Here is a 20,109-nt window from a genome sequence, read left to right on the forward strand (position 1 = left end):
GAACACACAGCGCTAACACTATAGATCTCAGTGAACACACAGCGCTAACACTATTGATCTCAGTGAACACACAGCGCTAACACTGTCGATCTCAGTGAACACACAGCGCTAACACTGTCGATCTCAGTGAACACACAGCGCTAACACTATTGATCTCAGTGAACACACAGCGCTAACACTATTGATCTCAGTGAACACACAGCGCTAACACTATAGATCTCAGTGAACACACAGCGCTAACACTGTCGATCTCAGTGAACACACAGCGCTAACACTGTCGATCTCAGTGAACACACAGCGCTAACACTATTGATCTCAGTGAACACACAGCGCTAACACTGTCGATCTCAGTGAACACACAGCGCTAACACTGTCGATCTCAGTGAACACACAGCGCTAACACTGTCGATCTCAGTGAACACACAGCGCTAACACTGTTGATCTCAGTGAACACACAGCGCTAACACTGTCGATCTCAGTGAACACACAGCGCTAACACTGTTGATCTCAGTGAACACACAGCGCTAACACTGTCGTTCTCAGTGAACACACAGCGCTAACACTATCGATCTCAGTGAACACACAGCGCTAACACTATTGATCTCAGTGAACACACAGCGGTAACACTGTCGATCTCAGTGAACACACAGCGCTAACACTATCGGTCTCAGTGAACACACAGCGCTAACACTATCGATCTCAGTGAACACACAGCGCTAACACTATTGATCTCAGTGAACACACAGCGCTAACACTATTGATCTCAGTGAACACACAGCGCTAACACTATTGTTCTCAGTGAACACACAGCGCTAACACTATTGATCTCAGTGAACACACAGCGCTAACACTATCGATCTCAGTGAACACACAGCGCTAACACTATTGATCTCAGTGAACACACAGCGCTAACACTGTCGATCTCAGTGAATACACAGCGCTAACACAATTGATCTCAGTGAACACACAGCGCTAACACTATTGACCTCAGTGAACACACAGCGCTAACACTGTCGATCTCAGTGAACACACAGCGCTGACACTGTCGATCTCAGTGAACACACAGCGCTAACACTATCGATCTCAGTGAACACACAGCGCTAACACTGTCGATCTCAGTGAACACACAGCGCTAACACTATTGATCTCAGTGAACACACAGCGCTAACACTATAGATCTCAGTGAACACACAGCGCTAACACTATTGATCTCAGTGAACACACAGCGCTAACACTGTCGATCTCAGTGAACACACAGCGCTAACACTATCGATCTCAGTGAACACACAGCGCTAACACTATCGATCTCAGTGAACACACAGCGCTAACACTGTCGATCTCAGTGAACACACAGCGCCAACACTGTCAATCTCAGTGAACACACAGCACTAACACTGTCGATCTCAGTGAACACACAGCGCTAACACTGTCGATCTCAGTGAACACACAGCGCTAACACTGTCGATCTCAGTGAACACACAGCGCTAACACTGTCGATCTCAGTGAACACACAGCGCTAACACTGTCGATCTCAGTGAACACACAGCGCTAACACTGTCGATCTCAGTGAACACACAGCGCTAACACTATTGATCTCAGTGAACACACAGCGCTAACACTATCGATCTCAGTGAACACACAGCGCTAACACTATTGATCTCAGTGAACACACAGCGCTAACACTATTGATCTCAGTGAACACACAGCGCTAACACTGTCGATCTCAGTTAACACACAGCGCTAACACTGTCGATCTTAGTGAACACACAGCGCTAACACTATTGATCTCAGTGAACACACAGCGCTAACACTATCGATCTCAGTGAACACACAGCGCTAAGACAACCAAATTCAGAGAACGCAAAGCTCTAATTCTCTGGATTTCAGAGAACGCACAGCGCTAACACTACCAAGATCAGAGAATACTCAGAGCTAACACTACCGAATTCAGAGAACGTACACCGCCAACAATACTAAGATCAGAGAACGCACAGAGCTAACACTACAGAGTTCATAGAACTCATGTCGCTAACAATATTGAGTTCAGAGAATGCACAGCACTAACACTACCGAGTTCAGAGAACACACAGCACTAACACTACCGAGTTCAGAGAACGCACAGCACTAACACTATTGATCTCAGTGAACACACAGCGCTAACACTATCGATCTCAGTGAACACACAGCGCTAACACTATTGATCTCAGTGAACACACAGCGCTAACACTGTCGATCTCAGTGAATACACAGCGCTAACACAATTGATCTCAGTGAACACACAGCGCTAACACTGTCGATCTCAGTGAACACACAGCGCTAACACTGTCGATCTCAGTGAACACACAGCGCTGACACTGTCGATCTCAGTGAACACACAGCGCTAACACTATCGATCTCAGTGAACACACAGCGCTAACACTGTCGATCTCAGTGAACACACAGCGCTAACACTATTGATCTCAGTGAACACACAGCGCTAACACTATAGATCTCAGTGAACACACAGCGCTAACACTGTTGATCTCAGTGAACACACAGCGCTAACACTGTCGATCTCAGTGAACACACAGCGCTAACACTATCGATCTCAGTGAACACACAGCGCTAACACTATCGATCTCAGTGAACACACAGCGCTAACACTGTCGATCTCAGTGAACACACAGCGCTAACACTGTCGATCTCAGTGAACACACAGCGCTAACACTGTCGATCTCAGTGAACACACAGCGCTAACACTGTCGATCTCAGTGAACACACAGCGCTAACACTGTCGATCTCAGTGAACACACAGCGCTAACACTGTCGATCTCAGTGAACACACAGCGCTAACACTGTCGATCTCAGTGAACACACAGCGCTCACACTTTTGATCTCAGTGAACACACAGCGCTAACACTATCGATCTTAGTGAACACACAGCGCTAACACTATTGATCTCAGTGAACACACAGCGCTAACACTATTGATCTCAGTGAACACACAGCGCTAACACTGTCGATCTCAGTGAACACACAGCGCTAACACTGTCGATCTCAGTGAACACACAGCGCTAACACTATTGATCTCAGTGAACACACAGCGCTAACACTATCGATCTCAGTGAACACACAGCGCTAAGACAACCAAATTCAGAGAACGCAAAGCTCTAATTCTCTGGATTTCAGAGAACGCACAGCGCTAACACTACCAAGATCAGAGAATACTCAGAGCTAACACTACCGAATTCAGAGAACGTACACCGCCAACAATACTAAGATCAGAGAACGCACAGAGCTAACACTACAGAGTTCATAGAACTCATGTCGCTAACAATATTGAGTTCAGAGAATGCACAGCACTAACACTAGCGTGTTCAGAGAACGCACAGCACTAACACTACCGAGTTCAGAGAACGCACAGCACTAACATTATCGAGTTCAGAGAACGCACAGCACTAACATTATCGAGTTCAGAGAACGCACAGCACTAACAATATTGAGTTCAGAGAATGCACAGCACTCACACTACCGAGTTCAGAGAACGCACAGCACTAACACTACCGAGTTCAGAGAACACACAGCGCTAACATTATCGAGTTCAGCGAACGCATGGAGGTAACACTATTGAGTTCAGAGAAGGCAGAACTCTAACACTACGGAGTTCAGAGAATGCACCTGATCAATTTTAGAGAAAGCACAGCACTGACACTACCGAGATCAGAGAGCACAGAGAGAGAGTGGGAGAGAGCTGCGGTGACTGATGCGGCATTGTGTGTGGGTCATGGATTGTTTTTAGGTTTATTGAGTGGAAAGGCGGGGGTGGGGGAGGGGCGGTGTTGGGTGGGGGGTCGCCTTTTACATTACGCTTTGAGTAGTGACACTGCATCTGATGACTTGCCTCGCATGCGTTGGGCTTTCGGAGAAATCAACTCGCACCTGACAAACTATGATTTTGAACATCGCCGGAGGTCCAAGGAACGGCCTCATAAGGAGCAGGAAAGTACCGGCAGAGGCACAACATCGGGGGCAGCCCAAGGAACGGCCAGTCTGCAACATACAGGAAAAAAATCAAAAAGTCAAAAATTGATATCACAAGACAAGGAGGAGCCCCGAGGGTAAGTCAGTGTAATTATTTAGTTTATTGGTTAGTGTTTTCAGTGGTTATTGTTTTTAGTGGTTTGTGTCTTTAGTGGTTGGTTAGTGCTTTTAGTGGTTAGTGATGTAGTGTTACCTAAACAATTAAATAGCTTTAAAGCTAAACAAACAGTTTTTCAAAAAACTGTTGGCTAACATGGCAGGAAAGCTGGAGCCTGTTGTATGCACATCCTGTGCCATGTGACAACTCCAGAACATTTCAAGTGTCCTGGAAAACCACATATGCAAGATGAGCTCGGAGTTTCTGAGCTTGAGGAACGGCTGGCATGACTACAGCGCATAGGGGAAGCTGTGAGTTTCACGGAATAGCACATTTCAGGAGGCGGTCACCCTGCAGCTACAGAAAGTTCAGGAGGAGAGGGAATGGGTGACCACCAGACAGATTTGGAGGAACAGGCAGGCAGTGGAGGCGTGAATACCAGTGAAAGTGGTGACACCTTGGGGGAGTGCAGTCAGAAGCAAATCCATAGCACCGTGGGAGACTCGGCTGCACAAGGGGGCACAAGAAAATGTAGAATTGCAGTTGTTTTAGGGGATTCGATAGTCGGGGAATTGACAGGCATTGCTGCAACTGCAGACAAAAGTCCCAAATGTGTTGCCTCCCTGGTGCCAGGGTTAAGGATATCACTGAACGGGTGCAGGACATTGTGCGAGGGAAAGGGGAACAGCCAGAAATCGTGGTTCATGTAGGAACTAATGACATAGGTATGAAGACGGTTCAGGTCCTTCAGGTAGAGTTTCAGGAGTTAGGTAAAAAATTAAGGAACAGGACCTCAAAAGGTGGCAATCTCTGGATTACTCCCAGTGCCACATCCTAGTGAGTACAGAAACAGGAAGATAGTGCAGGTGAACACGTGGCTGGAGAAGTGGTGCAGGAGGGAGGGCTTCAGATTCCTGTGGCATTGGGACCAGTTCCAGGGCAGAAAGGACCTGTATAAGCCAGATGGGTTGCACCTGAACAGGGCTGGGACCAATGTCCTCATGGGGAGGTTAACCAGTGCTGTGGGGGAGGGTACAAACTAGTTTGGCAGGGAGAGGGGAACCAGGACATAGCAGCAGAGAGGAGAGACAAGGTGCATAGAAAACTAGCAGGGACAAATAGCAACAGAATAAAGAATAGTGTAGAAAGAGCAGGAATTAGATGAAGGATAAAAGCAAAGTCGACTAGCACGATCTTGGAATGCATATCTGTTAATGCGAGGAGTGTTACAAATAAGGTTGATGAGCTGCAGGCACAAGTTGCCACAGTGGGTTATGATATAGTGGCTATAACGGAGACCTGGAGCAAACATCGGCAGAAACGGGAAGTAAACATTCCTGGCTACAATGTATTTAGGAGGGATCTTATCTCTAGGGGAATCAAAGGATATGGGGATTGGGTGGGAAAGTGGAGTTGAGGTCGAAGGTCAGCCATGATCTTATTGAATGGCGGAGCAGGCTCGAGGGGCAGCATGGCCTATTCCTGCTCCTATTTTTTATGTTCTTATAACAGGGGAGGAAAAAAGAAAGGAGTTGGTTTGTTGGGGGGGGGGTGGGTGGTGGCAGTATTGATCAAGGATAATATTATAGTTCTACAGAGGGACGATATACTAGAGGGTTCAAAGACTGAATCTATTTGGTTAGAGTTAAGGAACAGAAAAGGAGGTGTTCCATTGCTGGGTGTTTACTATAGACCCCCAAATAGTGAGAAAGAGATGGAGGAGCAAATCTGTCAGCAAATTTCAGAGAAATGTAAAAATAATCGAGCAGTAATAGTAGGGGACTTCAATTACCCTAATATAGACTGTGAAAAAAAAATTGTAAAGGGAAAGGAGGATGAAGAATTCCTAAAATGTGTACAGGAGAACTTTCTTAATCAGTATGTTTCTAGCCCAATGAGGAAGGAAGTAGTGCTGGATCTAGTTCTGGGGAATGAAGTAGGGCAAGTGGAGTGTGTTTCAGTGGGAGAACATCTGGGTCATAGTGATCATTATATAATTAGGTTTAAAATAGTTACAGAAAGGAACAAAGGAAAATCAACAGTGAAAATACCCAACTGGCAGAGAGACAATTTCAGTGATTTGGAGAAGGGATCTGGCACAGGTGGACTGGAAACAAAGTTTGGCCAGGAAAACAGTAAATGAGCAATGGCAGGCCTTCAAGGCGGAGATAGTTCGGGAACAAACCAAGCATATTCCCATAAGGAGGAAAGCAGAGCATCCAAAGCTAAAGCTCCTGGATGACAATGGCAAAGGAAATGGAGGTTTAAATAAAACAGACAAAGGAGGTTTATGACAATGTCAGGTCCAGAATACAATAGAAAACCAGGCAGGATACAGAGTGTGCAGGGTGAAATTGAAAAAGGATACAAGAAGGGCAAAAAGAGAGTATGAAAAAAAATTAGAGGGTAGCATAAAAGGGAATCCAAAAGTCTTTCATAAACATAAAAAATAAAAAGATAGGTAAATGAATGTTGGGGCCGATTAGGGATAAAGAAGGAAATCTTCTAGTGGAGGTAGAGGGAATGACTGAGGTACTGAATGAGTACATTGCATCTGTCTTCACAAAAGAAGAGGATGAAGTTAATGTTGCAGTAGAGGAGGAGGGAGTAGATATTGGATAGGATAAAAATAGATAGAAAGGAGGTGCTAAATAGGCTGGTATCATTCCAAGTTAACCTGGTCCAGGTGAGATGCACCCTAGGTTGCTGAGGGAAGCAAGGGTGGAGATAGTAGAAGCTCTGACCACAATCTTTCAATCCTCCTTGGATATGGGAGTGATGCCAGAGGACTGGAAGATTGCAAATGTTACACCCCTATTCAAAAAAGGGGAGAGGTATAAATCTGGTAACTACAGGCCAATCAGTCTAACGTGGGAAAACTTCAAGAGACCATTGTCAAGGACAAAATTAATTTTCACTTGGAAAAGCATGGGTTAATAAGGGGCAGCCAGCATGGATTTCTTAAAGGCTAATCATGTCTGACTAACCTGATTGAGTTCTTTGATGAAGGATCAGACAGGTTTGATGAAGGGAGTGCGATAGATGAAATATATATGGACTTTCAAAAGGCATTTGATAAAGTACCACATAACATACTTAATTGGAAAATAGAAACACATGGGATTAAAGGGACAGTGGTAGCTTGGGTACGTAATTAGCTAAGGGATAGGAGGCAGAGAGTAGTGGTAATGGATGTTTTCGGACTGGAGAGAAGTACGCAGTGGGGTCCTCTGGGGATCCATATTAGGACCATTGCTTTTCTTGTTATATATGAATGACCTGGACTTGGATATAGGCAGTACAATTTTGAAGTTTGCAGATGATACAAAACTTGGCAACATAGTAAATTGTGAGGAGGATAGTAGCAGACTTCAGTGCGACATAGACAGACTGGTGAAATGGTCAGACACATGGCAGATGCAACTTACTGCGGATAAGTGTGAAGTGATGCACTTTGGGAAGAACAACATGGAGAAGCAGTATAATCTAAATGGTGTTATTTTGAGGGGGGGTGCAAGAGCAGAGGGAGTTGGGGATGCATATTCACAAATCTTTGAAGGTGGCAGGGAAAGCTGATAAGGCGGTTAAGAAAGCGTATGGGGCAATTGACTTTGTAAATAGGGGCATTGAATACAAAAACAAGGAGGTCATGCTAAACTTTTACAAATCACTGGTTAGACCTCAGCTGGAGTATCGTGTACAATTCTGGGGATCATACTTTAGGAAGAATATCAAGGCCTTTGAGAGGGTACAGAGGTGGTTTACCAGGATGATACCAGGGATGAGGAACTTCAGTTATGTGGAGAGATTGGAGAAGCTGGAATTGTTCTCCATAATGCAGAGAAGGTTAAGTGGAGACCTAATAGAGGTATTCAAAATAGTGAGGGGTTTTGATAGAGCAAATAGGGAGCAACTGTTTCCACTGGCAAGTGGGTCAGTAACCAAAGGTCATAGATTTAAAATAATTGGCAAAAGAGCTAGAGGGGAAATGATGAGTTTTTTTTTCACACAGAGGGTTGTTAAGTTCTAAACGCACTACCTGAAAGGGTGATGGAAGCAGATTCCATAGGAACTTTCAAAAGCCAATTGGACATGTACTTGAAGAAGACTAATTTTCAGGGTTGTGGGGAAAAAGCTCGGGTGTGGGACTAAATTGGGCAGCTCTTTCAAAGATCCAGCACAAGCATGACGGGCCGAATTGTTTCCTTCTGTGCTGTAACATTCTATGATTCTACGATTAATGAGAATGAAATGGAGGTATGGCAAATTCTTACATTATTCAAATCCATTATTGGAAGATCTCATACTCTAAATACTGCTTGCAATGGATTACATCTCTGATACTTGGAGCCAATTTTATAATCTAGGGCTTTGAAATAAATTTTAGCTATTGGTGATTTCATCCTTGTTGTGGAGATGCTGGTGATGGACTGGGGTTGACAATTGTAAACAATTTTACAACACCAAGTTATAGTCCAGCAATTTTATTTTAAATTCACAAGCTTTCGGAGGCTTCCTCCTTCCTCAGGTGAACGTTGTTGGAAATGAAATCGTCGAAATTTCGAGGATTTCATTTCCAACAACGTTCGAGGATTTCATTTCCAACATCGTTCACCTGAGGAAGGAGGAAGCCTCCGAAAGCTTGTGAATTTAAAATAAAATTGCTGGACTATAACTTGGTGTTGTAAAATTGTTTACAATTCATCCTTGTTGGCACAGGTACGATGCCTAAAGTAGCAACTTCTTGCTTTCAGATAAATATAGTCACTAGATTTGAGACATTGTACCCTTTTTTGGGTGTAAAACAGGCACAAAGCATATCCATTTAGCAGTGGGACGACCTGCTCCCAATCTGTGCAGGCATTGGGCCCACTGCTAAATTCATCAGGTCCATTTTTAGACGTTCCGGGTGACTGCCTAAAACAGGCATAAGGCCTTTTGCATATGTAAATTAGAGGCCTAACCCCTGTTGAAAGACTGCTCTACAAAATTTGTTACCGATGGACGGGGCAGGCGTCGGGCCTGGCCGCTCAGGATTCTCCAGCGTCCGCCAACTAAAGGTAAGATTTTAATAATTTTTTACAAACCTTTCTGTGTGGAGCCAGGAAGAGCAGGAGTGCTCGCCCTAACCCCATTGCTTGCTCCAACTCTCCTCCCGGAACTTACCCGAGAAATGGGGCCGGTAAGGCAGGAGGCCCAAAATTGAATTTTTTCATCGGGCGAGCCGCCTGTGGAGGCGTGACTGGTGCCAGCAGCTCCCCCCGAATATGCAGATGAGGCCCAAAGACTAATTCCTGACAATTCTCAGACCTCCCAGTTCAGGTGCGCGTGAGTCTGGGCTTAATAAATGGGCCCAGACAAAAATCTACCTTTTAGTAATTTTATTTTTAATAACAGATTTCAAAATTTTTCCTACCAATTAAGTTAATTGGCCTGCAATTACCTCGGTTGGCTCTGTTTCCCGTTTTGAAAATGGGTATTATATTGGCCATTCGCCAGTCCTCTAGCTATAAGGTTGCAGGAATGCTTTGTATGTGGCTTCAGTCAAGGTGAAACATGTTGAGATGAAACATGGATATTTTTTGCCATCTACTTTGTATAGAAAAATGCTGGATAGTCTTACCTTGGCAGATTTTCTAAGTTAGCAATCTCTTCCTCATCTGCTCCCTGAAAGTTGGACATTGACCATTAAGAGCTGCAGCTGCCCCAGATATTCAACCCCCACCTGTTTGGCAAGCTTTCAGTAGGAGGTCCAATACAGGCTGGGAGCTCACTCCACATGTCTAATTGAAGCCAGCTCTGCACGAGTAGTGGTGTCAACCATTTCTATCAAGTTTGAAGATTGCAGTGTGCCAGTGCTGGAAGCCAAGCAGCACATCAAAAAAATCTACCCCGCATATTCATCTAACAAAAGCTGTATTTTAGAGCTTTGTTCCATTAAAAGGATCCTTTATCAGATAATTCGTGCACAGTAATCCTACAGATGATGGCTGAAGAACATTTTTGGGGCAGAGTAGAAGCAGTTTTATTCTGCACCTAGCCATGCTGTACCCGTCCTGGGAGCACTTGATGCTGACACTATGGGGTAGAAATTGGACCTCATTGCACCCATTTTATGGGCGTAAAACTGAGCTCAACATGGACCAATTTCGGGAACCAACGTCCTTTGCCCCTGATATTGGGTTGGGCGTAGGGTTGCCAACTCTGGTTAGAGGCGTTCCTGGAGGTTTGATCATGTGACATTCTAACCACATGACATCTGACCATGTGATGCCTGATCACATGACTTCAACAAATGTTATTGCATTTAACGTATGAAGGTTGAATCCCCTGCAGTTGAGTATTTTTGCTCATGGTTTCATGCCAGCAGCTGTTGTACAACAAGTTCCAAGAACCAGGAGGCCACCAGTGATCAGGTGGAGAGGGGAAACCAAGCACGGGGAAGAGGGGAAACCGAGGGCGGAGAAGAGGGGAAACCGAGGGCGGAGAAGAGGGGAAACCGAGGGCGGAGAAGAGGGGAAACCGAGGGCGGGGAAGAGGGGAAACCGAGGGCGGAGAAGAGGAGAAACCGTGGGCGGGGAAGAGGGGAAACTGAGGAACCCTCCCCATTTCAGAGACCCCCTCATTTCAGAGATTCCCCCCTAATGCAAAGACACCCCAAATTCCGGGCCCTCCCAATTCCAGCCCCTCCCAGCCCCCTCCCAACTGCATTCCACGCGGTTGCGGCTCTCTGCGAGTGACGTCACCAGGCCAGAGGCTTCACTAACAGCAGTCAGTGATGTCATGGAGCAGGGCAGGGGTGGGGGGCCCACTGCGGCTGGAAATTTAAATCACTGAACCTCTGGGCTGCTGGAGGCAGCGGTCGGGGGAGGAATCCCCGATTCTAGGAAACTCCCGGTCAGTCCGAGAGAAGTTTGGGAACCCTAGTTAGGCCACTTTTAAGGGCTCCAGGGCGGCCGCCTAAAACACGCGTTAGGCACCTCATTAGTCGATGCAAGGAGCCTAACGCCTGTTTTAGAACCCTTCTGGGAAACTGGGCTGCCCTGAGCAGAGCAGGCTCTGCTCTGCTCAGGTTTTGCTGGCGTGGATGCAACCTAGCAAACGACTGCCATCAAAAAAGTAAGTACATTTTTCCTTTAAGTTTGGTGTAGAGCCAAGAGGAGCAAGAGAGCTCCTCATGGCTCCACAACACTCGTGAGAGCTGCTGCCAGCCTCCCGTTCTCCATCCCCCCTCCCCTAGAACTTACCTGAGGGTCGTTACCAACAAGGCAGGTAGCCCAAAATTAGATCCCACAAAATGGCACAACAGGCGGTGACAGCTCGTCCAAAATATTAAGATGAGGCCCAAGGACCAATCTTGGGTGGTCCTCGGGCCAGCCTCTTCTGGCGTGTGCAGCATGCGTGCCACCTGGTTCACGCCCCAAAATGGCCATGAACCAATTTATCCCCTTATAAGCCTAGATGTTCTGTTTTGAATAGTTTCGACTGGAATGGCTATTGGCAGATTGTAGACAAACTCAATAGAAGTGGGCTGATTTTCACCAATTTTTCATGATTAGGTCATCAGCATAACTTCAGGGGATTCATAAAATATAAACGTGAATGTATATCTAAATGTACAATCACCACTTATGCTGTTTCTCCGGGGGTTCTTTTGATCTCCCGCTGAAAGTACAGTGGGAATCAGGGCAACCCCTAAACTAATTCAGGCCAAAGGTAATTATTTGATCTCTGGCACTAATACCAACATGGTCCTCCATGCAGTTATCCATATCTGGAACTCAAGTTTAAGATCCCAAAACCTATATGTAAAAATTATTGTATCTCATCTATCCCTCCTGAAAGCTGGTTTTATCTGTGTCCCAGAAAAGTAAAACAATGAAGGCAATAAAAAGCTTGCCAGGGAATTTGAAGGCACTAAAATCCACTTGAATTCGAACCAGCACGTTGCCTCTCAAGCACTAGAGTGTTACCTGCCAACATTACGACAGTGATCTATGCTTCAGAAAGAAATTTGTTGGCTTTGAAGTGCTTTAGGACACCCTGAAGGTGTGAAATCTGCCATATAACATAGAAACATAGAAAAGTTTTACAGCACAGAAGGAGGCCATTTGGCCCATCATGTCTGTGCCGGTCAAAAAAGAGCTACCTAGCCTAATCCCACTTCCAGCACTTGGTCCATAGCCTTGTAGGTTATGACACTTCAAGTACAAATCCAAGTTCTTTTTAAAATGCGATGAAGGTTTCTGCCTCTACCACTCTTTCAGTTAGTGCATTCCAGACCCCCACCACCTTCTGGGTGAAAAATTTGTACCTCAGCTCCCCTCTATTCCTTCTACCAATTACTTTAAATCTATGCCCCCTGGTTATTGTGCTCTCTGCTAAGGGAAATAGGTTCTTCATGTCCACTCTATCTAGGCCCCTCATAATTTTATACACCTCAATTAAATCACCCCTCAGCCTCCTCTGTTCCAAAGAAAACAACCTCAGCCTATCCAATCTTTCCTCATACCTAAAATTCTCCAGTCCTAGCAACATCCTCATAAATCTCCACTGTACCCTCTCTAATGCAATCACATCTTTCTTGTAATGTGGTGAACAGAACTGTGCGCAGTACTCAAGCTGTGACCTAACTAGTGTTTTATGCAGTTCTAACATAACCTCCCTGCTCTTATATTCCATGCCTCAACTAATAAAGGAAATTATCCCGTAAGCCTTCTTAACCACCTTATCTACCTTTTTTTTTATTCGTTCATGGGATGTGGGCATCGCAGGCGAGGCCAGCATTTATTGCCCATCCCTAATTGCCCTTGAGAAAGTTGTGGTGAGCCACCTTCTTGAACCGCTGCAGTCCGTGTGGTGACGGTTCTCCCACAGTGCTGTTAGGAAGGGAGTTCCAGGATTCTGACCCAGCGACAATATAGGAACAGCGATATACCTGCCCTACTACCTTCAGGGATCTGTGGACATGCACTCCAAGGTCCCTCACTTCCTCCACACCTCTCAGTATCTTCCCATTTATTGTGTATTCCCTTGCCTTGTTTGTTCTCCCCTTTGCTTCCTGCCACTGAGCCAAGTTTGGATCCAATTTGCCTCTTTCCATTGGATCCCATGGGCTTTTACTTTTTTGGCCAGTCTGCCATGTAAGACCTTGTCAAAAGCATTGCTAAAATTCATGTAGACTACATCAAACGCACTACCCTCATCGATCCTCCTTGTTACTGCCTCAAAAAATTCAATCAAATTAGTCAGACACGATCTTCCCTTAACAAATCCATGTTGACTGTCTGATTAATCTGTGCCTTTCGAAATGACAGTTTATATTGTCCCTCAGAATTGATTCCAATATTTGCCCAGCACCGAGGTATGACTGACTGGCCTGTAATTACTCGGTCAATCTTTTTCTCCTTTTTCAAACAATGGTACAACGTTAGCAGTCCTCCAATCCTCTGGCACACGCCTGTAGCCAGGGAGGATTGGAAAATGATGGCCAGAGCCTCCATTATTTCCTCCCTTGCTTCTTTTAACGTCCTGGGATACATTTCATCTGGGCCTGGCGATTTATCTACTTTCAAAGATGCTAAATGCTTTAAAAGTTCCTCTCTCACTATGTTTATCCATCCAATATTTCACACTCCTCCTCCTTAACTACAATCTCTGCATCGTCCCTCTCTTTTGTGAAGACAGACGCGAAGCATTCATTAAGGACCATACCCACATCTTCCACCTCCACACATAGGTTACCTAGTGAATTATGATCACTACCACCAAAATGCTCTCCCACTGATACTCCTTCCACCAACCCAGCTTCATTCCCTAAAACTAAATCCAGACACCCCCCCCCACCCCCCACCCTCTTGTTGGGCTTGCTACGTACTGGCTAAAAAAGTTCTCCTGAATGCAATTTAAGTTCATGTTGCTGCTTCCTTCTAGTACTGAGGCAAGAAAGGCGGGCGAGACCTTCAAGATTATTGGTGCTGGTGTTAATAGCATTTGTATTTCCTCTCCTAAGTGGAGTCACCTCTTTGATGGGGCCTGTTCCGCAGGCATCAGGCATTCTCTAGTACTTTTCCCAAGTGCCATCATTCATGTGTGATCTTTGACAGTGCTGAGTTGAACTGAAGGGTCCCTGCCACTATCACAGCCTTACATCTGGCAATTCAACATAGAATTGAGCCTGGGACCTTTCTGCTTTGTGTGGCTCAGCTACTTACTGGATAAATTTGCTGAGCCATTGGGAGAGCCATGTATAAACAGTCTGGTAAAAGAGCCCAACCTGACGGTCCTATCCTTTGTTCCATAAACTATTTCAACAGATTCAAGATGATCGGCAAAAGAACCAGAGGCGACATGAGGAAACATTATTTTATGCAGCAAGTTGTAATGATCTGGAATGCACTGCCTAAAAGGATGGTGGAAGCATATTCAAAAGTAACTTTCAAAAGGGAATTGGAGAAATACTTAAAAGGAAAAAATTTACAGGGCTATGGGAAAAAAGCAGGGGAGTGGGACTAATTTTGTAACTCTTTCAAAGAGCCGGCACAGGCATGACAGGCAGAATGGCCTCCTTCTATGCTGTACCATACAATGATACTACATCTGTTCCCTGGTGCAGTTCACAGGGACATTCCTTATTGCTTTAATATTTATTAAATAATGGTAAAATACATTCATCCCAGGCTGATCTCCTTTCTTGTTTGAATTACAAATTAAACTAATTATCTGGACATGATAAGCTCTGCATCATTGAAATAACTCACAATAATGTGTGCATTAGATGATATAAAGTTTTAATGCAATCAAATCTGAGGGGAATTCTTTCAACTCTTACGAAGCCCCTGAAATAAACAAAGCAAAAAAAAAAGGCTGAGAGAGAGATGGATTGCTTCAGTGCACAATAATCTTGTAAGATTTATCAGTAATGAATTGTGTCTGCACCAGTTAGGATTCATGTGAGATGGCCCAGGGCCAAAGATTCTCTGCCCTGCACTGCCAGTGGAAATGCTGCAGAGCTGGTGTTGTGGATAATGCGCCCCGAGCCCACCAAAGTATCTAGGGTCAGGAGAGGGTCACTTCACTAGAATGCCAGCAGCGGATGCTCGCATCATCATGAACTCATCTTGGGCCCCCACCAGTCGGGCGGGGTGGGGGAGGTGGAAATAGCACTGGCAGGCTACTAGTGTCACAGCCAGTGCCACTAGCCAGGAAGTTTTTTTATCATCTGCCTCATCAACCGCCCCCCACTTACAAGGGGACCAAAAAGAAATAAGGATACCAGCATATCTGGTCATTATCTCACTGCTGTTTGTGGGATCTTGCTGTTCACAAATTTGTTGCCGTGTTTCCTGCATTACAACAGTGACTACACTTCAAAAGTACTTCATTGGCTGTAACGTGCTTTGAGACATCCTGAGGTCATGAAAGGCACTATATAAATGCAAGTTCTTTCTTATTTCTTTTGTATATTTGGGAGTCCAGGCCTCTGGATGCTGGAAAGGCTGAGGCCAAGGAAATTCATAGTGTGGGAATTGGCTCCCCATGCCCCACCCCCTCCATGTTTAGGTCAGATGGAAGTTCTGCCCATCCCAGCCCCAGTTGGGGACCCGCAGCTTGGGCTAGGATCCGGTGTATCCAGATACCACCTGATCTCCCTAAGGCCACGCAGTATTCCTGAATGACTTACACCGGGATCAAGCCACTGGCCCCATGGAAATTCAGCGTTGGGCTGTTAAAGGGCATTCATCCTCCCTCATGTTTTTAGTGTTGCTGATTTCCACATTGAAAAAGCACTTTACACAAGACAGCCACTGATGCCTTGCAGCACCTTTGCCATCACCTGCTTAACTCATTACAAGCACCATAATACAAAGTCCATTTCTTCAATCCACTTTAAGATTTTAATCTCAGCCTCAACTCGACAGGCTTTGAGTTCCTTTCTCAATAATGAGCAGTCCGGAAATACCATGCCAACAACTCCCGCGATGCACAGCAGCTGCACTGCCTAATATGATTAAGTTGCTCTCTCTTTCTTTTTGCATATTGTTTAGTTATATTTAGGCCCACCAACCCTTAGCATTCCTTTACTTTGTCACCACCCCCACCGTTCACCATTAATCAAGCAGTAGGGAAAACATGTCACCTGCTCCTAGGCCTCTGCCAATTCCACCTGCTGCTAGAAAGTGAACTCGAGCGGCTCGGAGCGATTTGTCCTTTGAAGTTTTTTTCCTCCCTGTGAAAAATTGCATGGCCTTCCGTTGCATCTCAACTGATGACTCATCATCGATCAGCAACTTATTGTGTAGGGAAATGTGGACACAAGCCGGCATCCTATCACTTGATGGCACTGTGCTACCAGATCGTTCCATCTTTTATGTATTGTTACTAGTTTATTTCTAGAGTACAGACAGCAGATTCTTGAATACCTCAAACAAAGGTGCAGATTTTCCACTTTTGTGCTTGGATGTAAATAATTGCCTGGGCAGTGCACAAAGAGAAAATTCAGGTGGGAAACGATTGCAAGCCTGAAACCTCCATTTGAATTAGCTCATTGGTTTCATGGGCTGGTTTCCACACTGAAATTAATCGCTGTGCCTTTTCAACTTTAACTGTCTCCAAGGCCCTAGCAACGCTGGTCACCAGGGACACACAAGGGGTCGCTCACACTCAGCATCGCCAAGGACACAAATGCTAGAATGGCACTGCATGACATCATTCCTACATTTACATGTGTCGATCCATCAGTGGGCAGGTGGAATATGTGCCCGCTCCCAGTAGGTCAGAATCTAAACACGTGACAAAGGGACAGGGAATTTGTGTAATCAGACCCCGCCCCAATTTCGGCACCTGCCCATTCAGGCCTACTGCAAATGCAGTGTTATCACAGCAAAAAAATACAAGGAAGTTCAGGGCCGTTGCACCCAGATTATATGGACAAGGCTTGTGCTATGCGATGTGGATCACCCATAGATGTAAAATTCACTGTCCCAAAATCTACTATACTTTTTGAATATTTTAATGAGGATTTGCATGTCAGTAGTGCTGTCTCATTATTTCAGTTGAAATCATCAAATCTTGCAGACCTTACAACAACAACTTGCATTTATATAGCGTCTTTAACATAGCAAAACGTTAGGCCAGGGAATTGAGCACAAAATCTAGGTTGACACTCCAGTGCAGTACTGAGAGAGTGCTGCACTGTCAGAGGTGCCGTCTTTCGGATGAGACATTAAACCGAAGCCCCGTCTGCCCTGTCAGGTGGACGTATAGGAACAGGAGTAGGTCATTCAGCTCCTCGAGCCTGTTCCACCGTTCATTGAGATTATGACTAATCTGTATCCTAACTCCATCCACCTGCCTTGGCTCCATATTCCTTAATACCCTTGGCTAGCAAAATTCTAGCGATCTCAGATTTAAAATTATTAATTGAGCTAGCATCTAATGCTTTGTATGGGAGAGAGTTGCACACTTCTACCAACTTTTACGTGAAGAAGTGTTTCCTAACTTCTCTCCTGAATGGCTTGGCTTTGATTTGAAAGTTATGTCCCCTTGTCCTAGACTCCCCCACCAGCAGAGAAAGTCCCTATCGTCCCAGTGAGCCCGGAGTCCCGAGCTAGCGCGGACCTGCGAGGGACCTGGGGCAGAGCATTGGAGCATCGAAGCAGGTAAAAGGCAAGGCCCAGAGACTAGGCCTCAATCGGGAGCCCGGAGTCCAGAGCAAAGTGCGGACCTGCGAGAGACCGGGGGTTGGAGCATCAGAGCAGGTAAAAAGTGAGGCCCAGGGAATGAGGAATACTGAGAGGTGTTGAAGAAGAGAGGGACCTTGGAGTGCATATCCACAGATCCCTGAATGTAGCAGGACAGGTAGATAAGCTGGTTAAGAAGGCATATGAGGTACTTTCCTTTATTAGCCGAAGCAGAGAATATAAGACCAGGGAGGTTATGCTAGAACTGTATAAAACACCAGTTAGGCCACAGCAACTATACTGTGTACAATTCTATTCACCATATTACAGGAAAGATGTGATTGCACTAGAGAGGGTGCAGAGGAGATTTACGAGCATGTTGCCAGGACTGGAGAATTTTAGCTATGAGGAAAGATTGGATAGGCTGGGGTTGTTTTCTTTGGAACAGAGGAGGCTGAGGGGTGATTTAATTGACGTGTATAAAATTACGAGGGGCCTCATAGGATTGGATTCCAATAATTTGCCCATCACCGAGGTTAGAAGATTGGCCTGTAATTACTTGGTCTATTCCTCTCTCCCTTTTTAAACAATGGTTCAACATAAGCAGTCCTCCAATCCTCCAGCACCACGCCTGAATCCAGGGTGAATTGGAAAATGATGGTCAGAGCCTCCGTTATTTCCTCCCTTGCTTTTCTTAACAGCCTTTCTTCCTTTTGATATTATAGCCCTCTATTTACTAAGGCTAACCTTCCATTAGCCTTTTCTTTTTTTTTGAACCTGACTACTACATTTTAGTGATCTGTGTGTGTGAACCCCATAACCTCTTTGGACCTCCACTAGTATAAGATCTCACGACACTATTCAAAGATCTTGCAGATCTTACTACTACTACTACTACTACTACAAGAAGAAGAAGAAGAAGAAGAAGAAGAAGCATTTATATAGCGCCATTAACGTAGTAAAATGTTAGGCCAGGGACTTGAGCACAAAATCTAGGCAGACGCTCCAATGCAGTACTAAGAGGGTACTGCACTGTCGGAGGTGCCATCTTTCGGATGAAACTTTAAACCGAGGCCCCGTCTGCCCAATATTTATCCCTCAACCAACACCTAAAACAATTGATCTGGTCATTTATCTCATTGCTGTTTGTGGATCTTGCTGTGTGCAAATTGGCTGCCGTGTTTCCTACATTACAACAGTGGCTACACTTCAAAATAAGTACTTCATTGGCTGTAAAGTGCTTTGGGACGTTCTGAGTTCATGAAAGATGCTATATAAATGCAAGTTCTCTCTTTTAAAATGTCCCAAAGTGCTTTACAGGAGCATAAGCAGACAAAAAAAATTGATCAAGCCAAATAAGGAGACATTAGGCCAGACGACCAAAAGCTTGTTCAAAGAGGTAGGTTTTAAGAAGCACCTTAAAAGAGGAGAGAGACGTGGAGAGGGGGAAAGGTTTAGGAAGGGAATTCCAGAGTTTCAGGCCTAGACAGCTGATGGCATGGCAGCCGATGTTGGGGTCAAGGAAGTCGGGGATGAGCAAAAGGACAACCTCAGAGCACAGCACTGAGGGCCTCGCCGACAGCTGTACAGAGAAGGAGAAAAGGACAACCTCAGAGCACAGCATTGAGGGCCTCACCGACAGCTGTACAGAGAAGGAGAAAAGGACAACCTCAGAGCACAGCATTGAGGGCCTCACCGACAGCTGTACAGAGAAGGAGAAAAGGACAACCTCAGAGCACAGCATTGAGGGCCTCACCGACAGCTGTACAGAGAAGGAGAAAAGGACAACCTCAGAGCACAGCATTGAGGGCCTCACCGACAGCTGTACAGAGAAGGAGAAAAGGACAACCTCAGAGCACAGCATTGAGGGCCTCACCGACAGCTGTACAGAGAAGGAGAAAAGGACAACCTCAGAGCACAGCATTGAGGGCCTCACCGACAGCTGTACAGAGGAGAAAAGGGTGAAAGACAAACTGAAAGACAGAGAGAAAGATACAAAAAGAGCTAGAGTGGGAAAAGAGTAGAGAGACAGTTACAGTAAGAGAGATTTATGACCAAATGATGCTCACATTATAAAATTTGGCACAGCCTGCCCCCTATACTGTAGGTGAGGGAGCACCTGTGCCTCGAGTAGGAACATTCCCAGTGATGCTGGGACTGTAAATTCAGAGCTCATATCAATCTATGGGGGTAAAATTTAACCAGGAGCCAGGAAGAGGGCAGGGGGCGGGTGGGGGGGAGTATCCTGATGGGAAACTCGGAAGTACGGGTTTCCCGGACGTCCTTACGATTTTGATGTAAGGACGTCTTT

Source organism: Heptranchias perlo, chromosome 1 (assembly GCF_035084215.1).
Source record: "Heptranchias perlo isolate sHepPer1 chromosome 1, sHepPer1.hap1, whole genome shotgun sequence".
Taxonomy (NCBI): domain Eukaryota; kingdom Metazoa; phylum Chordata; class Chondrichthyes; order Hexanchiformes; family Hexanchidae; genus Heptranchias; species Heptranchias perlo.